At 45.2% G+C, this 11,897-nt stretch overlaps 2 long non-coding RNA genes across 2 annotated transcripts; one reads left to right on the plus strand and one right to left on the minus strand.

Annotated features, from left to right (window-relative positions):
- Positions 1-758: 758 nt before the first annotated feature.
- LOC130516648 (uncharacterized) lies at positions 759-1,880 on the minus strand. Its single transcript, XR_008947548.1, has 2 exons — positions 1,295-1,880; positions 759-940 (listed from the first exon to the last, which is right to left on the minus strand). It is a non-coding gene; the product is annotated as an uncharacterized LOC130516648 (long non-coding RNA).
- A 6,269-nt stretch (positions 1,881-8,149) lies between these two features.
- LOC130516490 (uncharacterized) lies at positions 8,150-8,990 on the plus strand. Its single transcript, XR_008947500.1, has 2 exons — positions 8,150-8,292; positions 8,370-8,990. It is a non-coding gene; the product is annotated as an uncharacterized LOC130516490 (long non-coding RNA).
- The last annotated feature ends 2,907 nt before the right edge of the window (positions 8,991-11,897 follow it).

An 11,897-nucleotide genomic window follows, 5' to 3' on the forward strand; every position in this document is an offset into this window, starting at 1 on the left:
TTTACAGGTATCGCCGCCTTCGGAGCTGCATGACCTCCGGCCCCGTTGACCCCCGTTAAATAGTGTATTTTTGTGTGTGTTTCTGTGCTCTGTGCCCGTCCTCTCCTCTCCTCTCCTCTCCTCTCCTCTCCTCTCCTCTCCTCTCCTCTCCTCCTCCTTCTCCCTCTCCTTCTCCCTCTTCTCTCCTCCCCTCTCCTTCTCCCTCCTCTCCTCTCCTTCTCCCACTCCTCTCCATCTCCTCTCCTCTCCTCTCTCTTTACCCAGCTGGCCATCAACAGGAGGGTCCCCCTACATGAGCCTGGTCCTGCTCAAGGTTTCTTTCTGTTAAAGGGGAGTTTTTCCTTGCCACTGTTGCTTGTCTGGGGTTAGGCCCTGGGATTCTGGAAAGCGCCTTGAAACAATTTTGATTGTATAAGACGCTATATAAATAAAGATTGATTTCATTTGATTTGACACCTCCGGTCCCCCTTCTTAAAAAGAGGGACTACCACCACAGTCTGCCAATCCAGCGGCCCCGCCCCCGATGTCCATGCGATGTTGCAGAGTCGAGTCAACCACAACAGCCCTACAACATCCAGAGCCTTAAGGAACTCTGGGCGGATCTCATCCACCCTCGGGGCCTTGCAACCGATGAGTTTTTTGACTACCTCGGCAACTTCAGCCCCGGAGATACGAGAGCCTATCCCCAGGTCCTGCTTCCTGACTGGAAGGCGTGATGGTGGTATATTTATATGTATTTATATTGTACAGTCCATCCATCCTTTTCATAGATGATTTTATTGTATGACATCTTTTAGAGTTTCATATAGGTTACATTAGAAGAACCACAATTTAAAGAAAGATGTATGACAAAGAAAAACAATTTAAAAAAGCCAGTAACCATCTTTGGTCCCACAGTAGACCTTCTGCCATCATCTTTGCTCCTGCTGTGCGTGTTTCTCTGAAAGGACACAGATTTAGACTAACCTCCCTTTGAGACAGCATAAACTTACCATCAAATCCACCACACATCATCCACATTTCAAAGTCATCAACATCTTTAGCTCTGTTTGACAAAGGCTGCATTTATTCATGCACAACACCTGATTGACAGCTAACTACTTCCATTGGACTGCAGTTTTTTTTTTTAATCCGAGATCTGTGAAGGAATCTTTAATTTCAGTTACTTTAAGTCAATAAAAGTCCATGCACCTGTAGACAAGGAGAAAATAATTTTTGCCTATGTAAAGAGGTGTGTTTAAGCCTGGATTTAAAAATGAATTGAGAGGGTATTTCTCATGCCAGGCTGTCTCACCTTTTGACACGTGTTCGTGACACGGATGTGATGGGATCCACTTGCAACACGGCAGTTCCAGACAGTTTTAACAGGCCTCTGTAGAATGGAGAAAACACTCCACAGTTCCAGGCGGGCAACGGTCCAAATAAACACAGAGCAAAACTCTTAGTCGAGAGCAGAAGGTTATCAGATTTACCAGGGCAGAGACACAGAGGAAAAGTCCAAGGCAGGCAGGGTCAAAACCAATAAGCCCAATCAAAGTATGTGCTTTAAAGTCAGGAATGGTGCAATAGCAATCTGGCAAGGCATGAATAAACAGTGGCTTAAATAGGCCTAAGAGGACAGGTGAAAATGATGAAAGCTGATCAGATGGGTGTGTAGGAGGGGTGTGGCAGAGTGAGTGGAATTTTCCACCTCAGCATGAGAGCAGAACAGCAGGCAGTGACAGGAACCCCCCCCTCCAGGGACGGCCCCCAATGTCCCAAATGCAGCTCCAGGGCAAGAAAAAAAAAAAAAGCCAACCCCAGAAAATAAATAAAAATCTTGGATTCCTGGAGACACAGGAGGCCACTTCAGGGTCAGATGAAACATACATCTGGCGGAGCGCACCCCTCAGAGCCATCATCCATCTACGGAGCAGAAGAGGTGACTCTTCTGCTCCGTAGTAATTGGCTAAAGGACATCTTCAGATGGATCCAACGAAGGTTTCTGCCGTTACCACCTGGGCTGTACCGGAGAACCAAAAGCAGCTGGGTGAAATCCAGAAGACAGACTGGTGGTGGCCTCCCAACAGCCTGCAAAACTCCTTCCAGAATGTTGAAGTGAACTGGGGTCCCCGGTCTGACACCACATCATTGGGGAGACAGACTACATGGAGCAGAAACAATTGTGCAGTCTCTTTGGCAGAGGGCTTGGGCAATGGAACCAAATGGGTCATCTTACTGAAGCATTCAACAATGGTCAAAATGACTGAAGCCCTGCGAGGTGGGAAGGCCTGTGACAAAGTCAGAGATGTGAGAACAAGGGGAGCTGCCAAAGCGCAATAATTCCAAATGAAATGACATAAGACACTGCAGCTGCTTTTGGTTCTCCGGTACAGCCCAGGTGGTAACGGCAGAAACCTTCGTTGGATCCATCTGAAGATGTCCTTTAGCCACAACGCATCTCAAGAAAGCAACTGTGGTGACATGGAATTCACACTTCTCTGCCTTAACGAACAATGAGTTCTCCTGCAGGCGCTGGAGTACAGACTGCACATGGTGGATGTGCTCCTCATGGGTATTAGGGATCAGGATATCGTCCAGATACACAAAAGCAAATCCATTGAGCATGTCCCGCAGAACGTCCTTAAGACTTGGAAGACAGCTGGCGCATTGGTGAGGCCAAATGGCATGACAGGGTATTCATAGTGTCCCGAGTGTGTGTTGAATGCTGTCTTTCACTCATCTCCCTCTCTGATGCGGTCGAGATGGTAGGCATTTTGCAAGTCTGGTTTAGTGAAGATGGTGGATTCCTGGAGCACTTCGAAAATAGACGAGATGAGAGGGAGGGGGTACCAATTTTTGACGGTAATGCAGTTAAGACCATGGTAGTCAATACGGGGCCTCATGCTCCCATCCTTACTGACAAAGGAAAACTCTGCACCTGCAGGAGAAGAAGAGGGACACATGAGACCCGCAGCCAGTGAATCATTAATATAGGTATCCATGGCCTTTTAGGCGGGTTCCGCTAGAGAGTACAAGGCCCCCCGTGGAGGGGAGGTGCCTGGCAGGAGGTCAATGGTGCAATCATAGGGTCGGTGAGGTGGCAGAGAGGTAGCCCTGTCTTTACTGAAAACCTGGTAGAAATCCTGATACTCAGGTGGCACCATGGAGAGATCAGGTAATGAACAGGAATGGGGAGGACAAGCGGGCAAAAAGGCTTGCTGCAGACATCTTAGGTGACAAGAGGAGCTCCACTCTCGAATAGCTCTGGTAGACCAGTCTATGTGGGGATTGTGGAGTTGGAGCCAGGGATACCCCAGGATTAGTGGTGGGTTGAGGAAGTCCAGGATGTGAAACTGGATCGTCTCGTGGTGGTTGCCAGAGATCAGCAGCTGAACTGGAGAGGTCCGGTGAGTAATGCTGCCAAGGATGTGTCCATCTAGAGCCCGAGGAACCGGATGTGGTAAACGCACCCACCCGAGCCCCGACTGATGGGCTACTATTATTTATATAGCGTCTTTTACAATCGAAATTGTTTCAAGGCGCTTTCCAGGATCCTAGGGCCTAACCCCCAACAAGCAACAGTGGCAAGGAAAAACTCCCCTTTAACAGGAAGAAACCTTGAGCAGTACCAGGCTCATGTAGGGGGACCCTCCTGCTGATGGCCGGCTGGGTAGAGAGAGAGGAGGGGGAGAGGACAGGTAGAGGATAGAATGGAGAGGAGAGGAGAGGAGAGGAGAGGAGAGGAGAGGAGACCATGACCCAGTGGGGTGACAGAGGCCTGTCAGGTGATCATGTTTCTGGACCCCAGCAGCCTCGGCCTATAGCAGCATAACTAAGATGTTAACCTAATGATTAGACAACCCCCTAAGTATGATAATTTGCCTGTCTATGATAGTAACTGGAACTACAGAATTAGTAACAACAGCTTTTTCAAAGAGGTAGGTTTTAAGCCTAATCTTAAAAGTAGAGATGGAGTCAGCTTCCCGTACCTGGACAGGGAGCTGGTTCCATAGCAGGGGGGCCTGGTAGCTAAATGCTCAGCCCCCCATTCTACTCCTAGAAACTCTGGGAACCACAAGTAGACCAGCATTCTGAGAGCGGAGCGGTCTATTGGGCTGGTAAGGTGTCACTAGCTCCTCCACTTAGGATGGAGCTAGGCCTCTGAGGTCAAAAGAAGGGTTTTAAAAATTATTCTGAATTTAACGGGCAGCCAATGAAGAGACGCCAGAACAGGAGTTATGTGATCTCTTTTGTCAATACCTGTCAGAACTCTGGCTGCAGCATTTTGGATCAGCTGGAGGCTTCTTAAAGAGTTGTTTGAACACCCTGCTCTGATAATAAAGAATTACAATAGTCCAGCCTGGAAGTAACAAATGCATGGACTAACTTTTCAGCATCATGCCGCGTCAGTAGTTTCCTGATCTTTGTGATGACTTCTAGAGACTGTTTTAATGTGTGAGTTGAAGGAGAGGTTTTGGTCAAAAGTTACTCCTAGATTCCTCACAGAGAGACTATATGTTAATGAGATATCATCTAGAGTGATCTAATCTATCCCTGAGAGGTTCAGGACCAAACACCATTAACCTCACTGATTCTCAGTGAGGTTCAAGATTCAAGAGTACTTTATTGATCCCTTTAGGGGGTGTCCTCTTTTAGGGGAAACACACAGTGGTCCTGGGATTAGCACAGGGATTGCTTCCTTAAACTTAGCTACAGCATTATCTGAAAGACATCTGCTATAGTAAGACTGTGTTCTGAGGATAGAAGAATCCTTAATCATAAATGTAAAAGTGATCAATGAATGATCTGACAGGAGTGGGTTCTGAGGGAACACTGACACATGTTCTACCTCAACACCATAAGTCAGAACTAAGGTGTGGTTGAAGCTATGAGTTGGTTGGTTTATCTGCTGGAGGAGACCAACTGACTCAAGTAATGAAATGAAGCCATTTCTAAAGTCATTTACAACGTCTACATGGATATTAAAGTCTCCAATGATAATGACTTTGTCTGTTCTAAGGACCAAGTCAGATAAGAAATCATAGAACTCAGAAAGGAACTCTGAATGTGGCCCAGCAGGGGGCCAATATACAACAACAAACAGAAGTGGCTTTTCTGCCTTCCAATTCAGATGGGTGATGCCAAGAGTGAGGCGTTCAAATGAACTGGAGCCATGTTTTGGTCTAGGATTAATTAATAACTTGGAGTGATAGATTGCTGCCACTCCCCCTCCTCGACCAGTAACACGAGGAATATGATATTTAAGGTCATAACGGGGAATGTCAGGTCCCTGGCAAATAAGATGGATGAGCTGGAGGCGCTCACACGGACACAGCGGGAGTACAAAGGCCAGTATCATGTGTTTCAGGGAGACATGGCTCCATGGACTGATACCGGACTCTAATGTGACGATCGCTGGTTTCACCACTGTGCGAGCGGACCGAGACACCACCGCGGCCGGTAAGAAGAAAGGAGGGGGACTTGCCGTGTTCGTTAGCAACAGGTGGTGCAACCCGGAGCATATTCACATCAAGGAGCGCGTGTGCAGTCCCGACGTGGAACTTATTGCTATCGGACTCCGTCCATACTATTTGCCACGGGAGTCTACTAATGTCATCGCCATCAATGTTTATATTCCTCCGACCGGTAAAGCGGAAACGGCCTGTGACGTTATTCACTCTGTCACGGCTGACCTGCAGACTAAACATCCCGGAGCCTTTATTCTCATCATAGGTGACTTCAATCATGCCTCCCTTAAATCCACTCTCCCTACATTCCATCAATATGTCCAGTGCAGCACGAGAGACGTTAAGACTTTGGATTTACTGTATGCTAATGTCACCAATGCATACACCTCCACTGCACTCCCTCCACTAGGCAAGTCTGACCATAATCTCGTGCTGCTCTCCCCATCATACACACCTGTGGTTCAGCAGCAATCAGTCACTGTGAGGACTGTTATGAAATGGTCAGATGGTGCCATGGACTGTCTGCGGGATGCCCTGGAGACCACCAACTGGTCTGCTCTCTGTGAACCACATGGTGAGGACCTGGATGGACTGACAGACTGTGTTTCTGACTACATCAAGTTCTGCACTGAGAACTCCGTCCCCACCAAGAAGGTACGCTGTTACCCAAACAACAAACCATAGGTGACAAGTGACCTGAAGGCCCTTTTGAACATGAAGAAGAGGGCCTTCACTGCTGGGGACCCGGCTGAGCTCAGGAGAGTACAGAAGGAACTGAAACGCAGTCTGAAGGAGAGCAAGGACGCCTATAGGGAGAAGCTGGAGGAGAGACTGGAGAGGAACCAGACCAGGGATGTTTGGAGTGGGATGAGGACAATCACTGGCTTCCAGAAGAAAGGAATACGCTCAGCTGATGGGAACGTGGACCAAGCTAATGAGTTGAACCAGTTTTTCAACAGGTTTTATTCCAGCTCCCCCTCCCCCAGCTGTCCCAATATTCCTCTGGATAACAATGGGTCCCCTTCACACCTCCCAGAGCCCCTAACACCTCTGCCAACTTCTTCCACCTCCCCCCTGATGACACCCTACATAGATTCCAACATGTCACCCATCCCCCCGACAGGACTATCCTTCACATCTAGCCAGGTGAGGAGAGAGCTGGAGAGGCTCAACCAGAGAAAGGCTGCCGGACCGGACGGCATCAGCCCACGAGTGCTGAAGAACTGCTCCAGGCAGCTGTGTGGAATATTGCAGCACCTGTTCAACCAGAGCCTTCATCTTCAGAGGATCCCAGTGCTTTGGAAGACATCCTGTCTGGTCCCGGTGCCGAAGAAGACCCATCCTGTGGCACCAAGTGACTACAGGCCAATAGCACTGACCTCCCACATTATGAAGGTCATGGAGCGGCTTGTGCTGTCACACCTCAGACCTCTGGTGAGCCCCTTTCAGGACCCTCTGCAGTTTGCCTATCAGCCCAAGGTGGGGGTTGATGATGCGGTAATATACGTGCTACAGAGGACTTACTCCTCCTTGGACAGACTAAACACCACAGTGCGGGTCATGTTCTTTGACTTCTCTTCTGCCTTCAACACCATCTTCGATCGAGGACTACCTGACAAGTCGACCACAGTTTGTGAGACTGCGGAGCTGTGTGTCCAACCCCCTGATGAGCAACACAGGAGCTCCCCAAGGAACTGTGCTCTCCCCCTTTCTGTTCACCACCTACACAGCTGACTTCCAGTACCACTCTGAGACATGTCATCTCCAGAAGTACTCTGATGACACAGTCATAGTCGGATGTGGGGAGAATGGACAGGAGGATGAATACAGGGACCTTGTGGAGAGTTTTGTTAGGTGGAGCAGGGAGAACCTTCTGCAGCTCAACGTGATCAAGATGAAGGAGATGGTGGTGGATTTCAGTAAAAGCAAGTCCCCACTCTCCCCAGTCTGCATTAGTGGGAAAGATGTGGAAATAGTCCCATATTACAGGTTCCTGGGTGTTCAGCTGGACAATAAACTGGAGTGGTCCACAAACACCAATGCTGTTTACAAGAAGGCCATGAGCAGACTCTACTTCCTCAGGAGACTCAGCTCCTTCAGAGTTTGCAGCAGGATGCTCCACATGTTCTTTCATGTCATGGCTAGCACCATCTTCTTTGCTGTAGTGTGCTGGGGTGCAGGCATTAAAGCAAAGGATGCCAACAGACTCAAAAAACTCAGGCAGGGTCTGTTGTTGGATTTAAACTTGCTAACTTAGACGAGGTGGTGAGGGACAGGATGGTGTTGAAACTGCTGACAATCATGTACAATCCCTCCCACCCCCTGCATAACACAGTGGACAAACTGAGAAGCAGCTTCAGCAACAGATTCCTGCAGCCTCGCTGCTCTAAGGAACAGTACAGGAAGTCCTTCCTGCCGTCCACCATCAAACTGTATAATTCATCCCTCTCTGTCAGAGCTGAGCTCTCTTGACCGGACTCATGCATCAGCTCAGGTCCAAACCATTCAATAACAATAATTGTTTTAATGTTTATGTTGTAATTTTATTTCTATTTTATTCTATATTTATGTATATATGCTTACAATGCTTATAATATGTATATATTATGTATATATAATATATATGCTTATAATATATGCTGTATATATGCTTATAACGTTCAAATCTTATTTGTATTTATTTATTCTGTTCCTATACTTTGTATAGGTTGCTACTACAATTCAATTTCCCTACGGGGATGAATAAAGTACATCTTAATCTTAATTAGCCTTGTCAGCGTTAACGCCACGGTGGCTCGGTGTGCGTCTTCCTCGCTTCAAAGATTTTTTTCCTTACCTGACGGTAGGTAGTGGCTGCTTTTAGCTCCACTATATATGGGGAATTATCATCGAATCTAAATTGCTTTTCCCTCATGACAGGAGTAATTGTTACAGGTGCCGGCTCTGGGGCGCTTCCCTCTCGCTGCTGTTGGCCAGCTGCTGTTTTGCCATCCGCATTTGGTTAATCGCGCACGGTTCCAACCTTGCGCTGTCCTGCGCCGCTCCTGTCTACCTCTGAGAGGTATCGTTGTGCTTGGTCCAAGTTTTAAAGTGTGTGTGTGTAAGTGAACTGCGCCTCTAGAAGGATTAGGATCCATTTTATTTGGTTTAATGTTTTGTTTGTGGGGGGATTTGGGGTTGACTCGTGATATTTCATTGTTTACTATGTGAGTTACTTCGCATGTTCTTTGGTTTTGATTAAGTGTGTTCTTTGTTTGTTGTGTGGGTTAATTTGCATGTTATTTGGGTTTGATTTGGGTTTGTTTTATTTGTGTGCTGTTTGGGTTATTTTTGTATGTTTATTTGGGTTCCATTACTGTTTCATTATTTCGTAATTGGTTAATGCGGATCCTACCCTGTGTGGTGTGGGTTTTTTTTTTTAGGATAAATATTGTGAATCTGAATCTAATATCTGCATGTTTGAGTGTGTGAATGGATGCGTGCGTGTATTTTAGTGATTATTGTTAGAAGAAATTTGGAAATAAAAGCATTAATCTTGTACATTGGACCAGTCTCTTCCCCTCACTAGTAAGGACTTGTGCGGCTTTGATAATTCTCCAGGCGGAATTCCTGGGGCGGCGTTGTTGTGGCAAGGATTATCGATGTAGGGAGTCATACAGACTCTTAGTGGAAATTGAAATTTGGGAAGTATACTAAGCCCTTCCTGGGTGGCGCCGCACACGCATCCAGCAAATTTACAATTGGAGCCACAGACACTCAAGGGGGCAGTGTTGGTCTCATGTTGAAACCAGGAAAGCAGCTGCAGGCAGAAAGAAGATTGTCCTCTTTTGTTTCCATTTGCTGCAGGATAGGATTCCTGCCAGCCTCCTCCAAAAATATTGAGGGAAAATAAAATGTGTGCAGCACCACAGACGGCTCATAAATCTTCAGATCTGGCAATGCTATCTCATGGAGTGTTACACAGCAATCAACCTGCCTCCGTCAACACAACAGCACTTTATCTCTCTGGATGTCACATGGCACCAGTAATTTATAACATAATAGCATTTTTATGACACTCTAGTTATGTAAATTCTAGTGCATTAAATCCTATTATGTTTTTTAATACTATATAAATTCTGTAATGAGAGGAAAGGCTGAATTCTTCATGTGTTATTGTACAATATGAACGAATGGAATTATTGGATTCTGTTTAGTATATTTTGTCTCTTTACATTAGGCATCTTGTACTCAATGTTAATGGTAAAAAAAGATGGAAAACACAATCACATCTGCCACTCTCCAGTTTCTTAGAAAGGTAGTCCCAGTTCAATCCTGGTCACACTGTAGAAAACCTCAATCTGACCTTTACCTCCCCTGTGAATCTTTTAAGGCTTATTTATTAGAAAAGCACTGAAAGTAATGAATGTGGGCATGTTGATGGTGGACTCCCCGTATGACCCACCATCGAGGGTAAATGCATCGCTCGATATCAATCCAATCTAATCTGTAGCCTAAAAGGAAATGGGAAGAGTTCAAGGTTGACTACAAAACATCCACCGTGAAAATGAAATGGGCAGACTCCAGGCATCAGCCACATATCCTAGATGTGTGTGTGTGTGTGTGTGTGTGTGTGTGTGTGTGTGTGTGTGTGTGTGTGTGTGTGTTGGGGGGGGGGGGGTGGTATTGTATGAATAATAACATACATACATGAAACACAAATCTCAAACACAAATGTATCTTAAGTTGAGCTCAAAATAATTACTGATAGCACTGGTGTTTTTTTTCCAATGGATTTTTTTCAATATTTCAGAACATTTTAAAAGGTTAATAACTGGTTAATAATGCATTTCAAACTGGTACATTATGGCACAGTTTAAATTGGGTTAACTCCTGAACCAACATTAACACCATTTTGTGGTTTAACTCTTAAATAGAAACTGTTTCCATTCAAGATAAACTGGGGACTCATTTTAAATCACTCCACCGTGTTTGTGTCTTTGTGTACTGCTGGAATTGTGGAGTCCGGATTTTAGAATAATTTTATTTAAGAGAGTGTTTTGAGATTTCAGGAGATAGGAGAATGCTGCAAAGCAATGACTGTAGCCTCATTTTAAGACTTGCAATTTTTCTATTACATAACACAGCAATGTTGTGAGTTGAATTGATTTGATCATTTAGTTAGAATTTTAAATAGGATGCCATTAAGATTGTGTTAAATGGCAAGTAATTAATTTTCAACTCACTCGGGCATAAGACAGCAGCATCTGTATCCTCAATTTATTTTTTATTTCATGGAGTGGTGGGACAATGGCTCATCCCTCTTTGCTGATGACAGTGATGAATACCTCAATCAATATGAGAATGAAGCTGATGCCCATTAATACTTAAATGTGGATGAGGAAAAAGGCAAAAACTAACATGGAGAGTGAGCTGATCATCTAGTTCAATCTAATTCAAAGTATTCCAGTGACCTCACTGCACTACACAGATAAAACTGCGTTTATGTATATCATTGATTTGGCATATGTATTTACCGTTTGTCATTAACCACAATGTGTAAATCTAATCTGTAAAATTATAGAAAAAAATCCAAGTGTGCTAACTTTAATCTGGGCCTCCTGCTTGCCCCCCCAGCAGCACAGGCTACGTTTATGTCTAGCAGTTGTGTTGAGGTTTTCTGTGTTTTTGTATTTGCAGAATTTTTCTTTCGCATTTGTTTTGTGGGTTTGTGAATAATTTCTCCTGCTTAATTTCTGTGATTGCAACATTATTCTCTTACGACATTTTTATGTTGCATTTGTTTATAAGTGGGGCGTTCGGTCAGACATGCACGTGACGACTTTGATGACTGGAGAACATATGATGATCATCCACATGATCATAAGTCATTACATCTCCTTAAGGAATTAAAGGTCTATATGGTATAAAATATTTTGAACAAAATCAGAGCTGCATTATTGTAAACACATGTCCAACAAGTTGTTGGGGTGAATGCCAACCTCGAAGTGACTAAAAACACACAATATGAATTAGATTACTAAAACCAAATTTAAAAAAAACAATGACTAAGAGACAAACGCAGCATTTTCATGAATGTTATTTATGAAACCTGAATAAGACCCCAACTGATATGTCTCAGGTTTCATGTATTTACCATCAAAGTTTGTAATTCTCATGTCTTTAAAGATGTTTTACAGGAAATCTACTATTCTGTTCTGATTTTCTGTGGCCCTTCTTCAGACTTGTGCGGAAAGTGGCAGTTGGTGTAGGGACCACCAACACAGCGTTGTGCATAAGTGCTCATGCCAGGAGTCCACATGAATAATGCCAACTCTGTGCAGGATCCCAGCTGCCCCTGCCACACCATGGAGCAGCCAAATCCACATAGTGTTTCACTCACACTCCGTTTATGTGCACCACCATCATCCAGCCACACCGGAATGTGGCCAATCACAGCTGACCACC

The sequence above is a fragment of the Takifugu flavidus genome, chromosome 19, assembly GCF_003711565.1.
Source record: "Takifugu flavidus isolate HTHZ2018 chromosome 19, ASM371156v2, whole genome shotgun sequence".
NCBI classification, from domain to species: domain Eukaryota; kingdom Metazoa; phylum Chordata; class Actinopteri; order Tetraodontiformes; family Tetraodontidae; genus Takifugu; species Takifugu flavidus.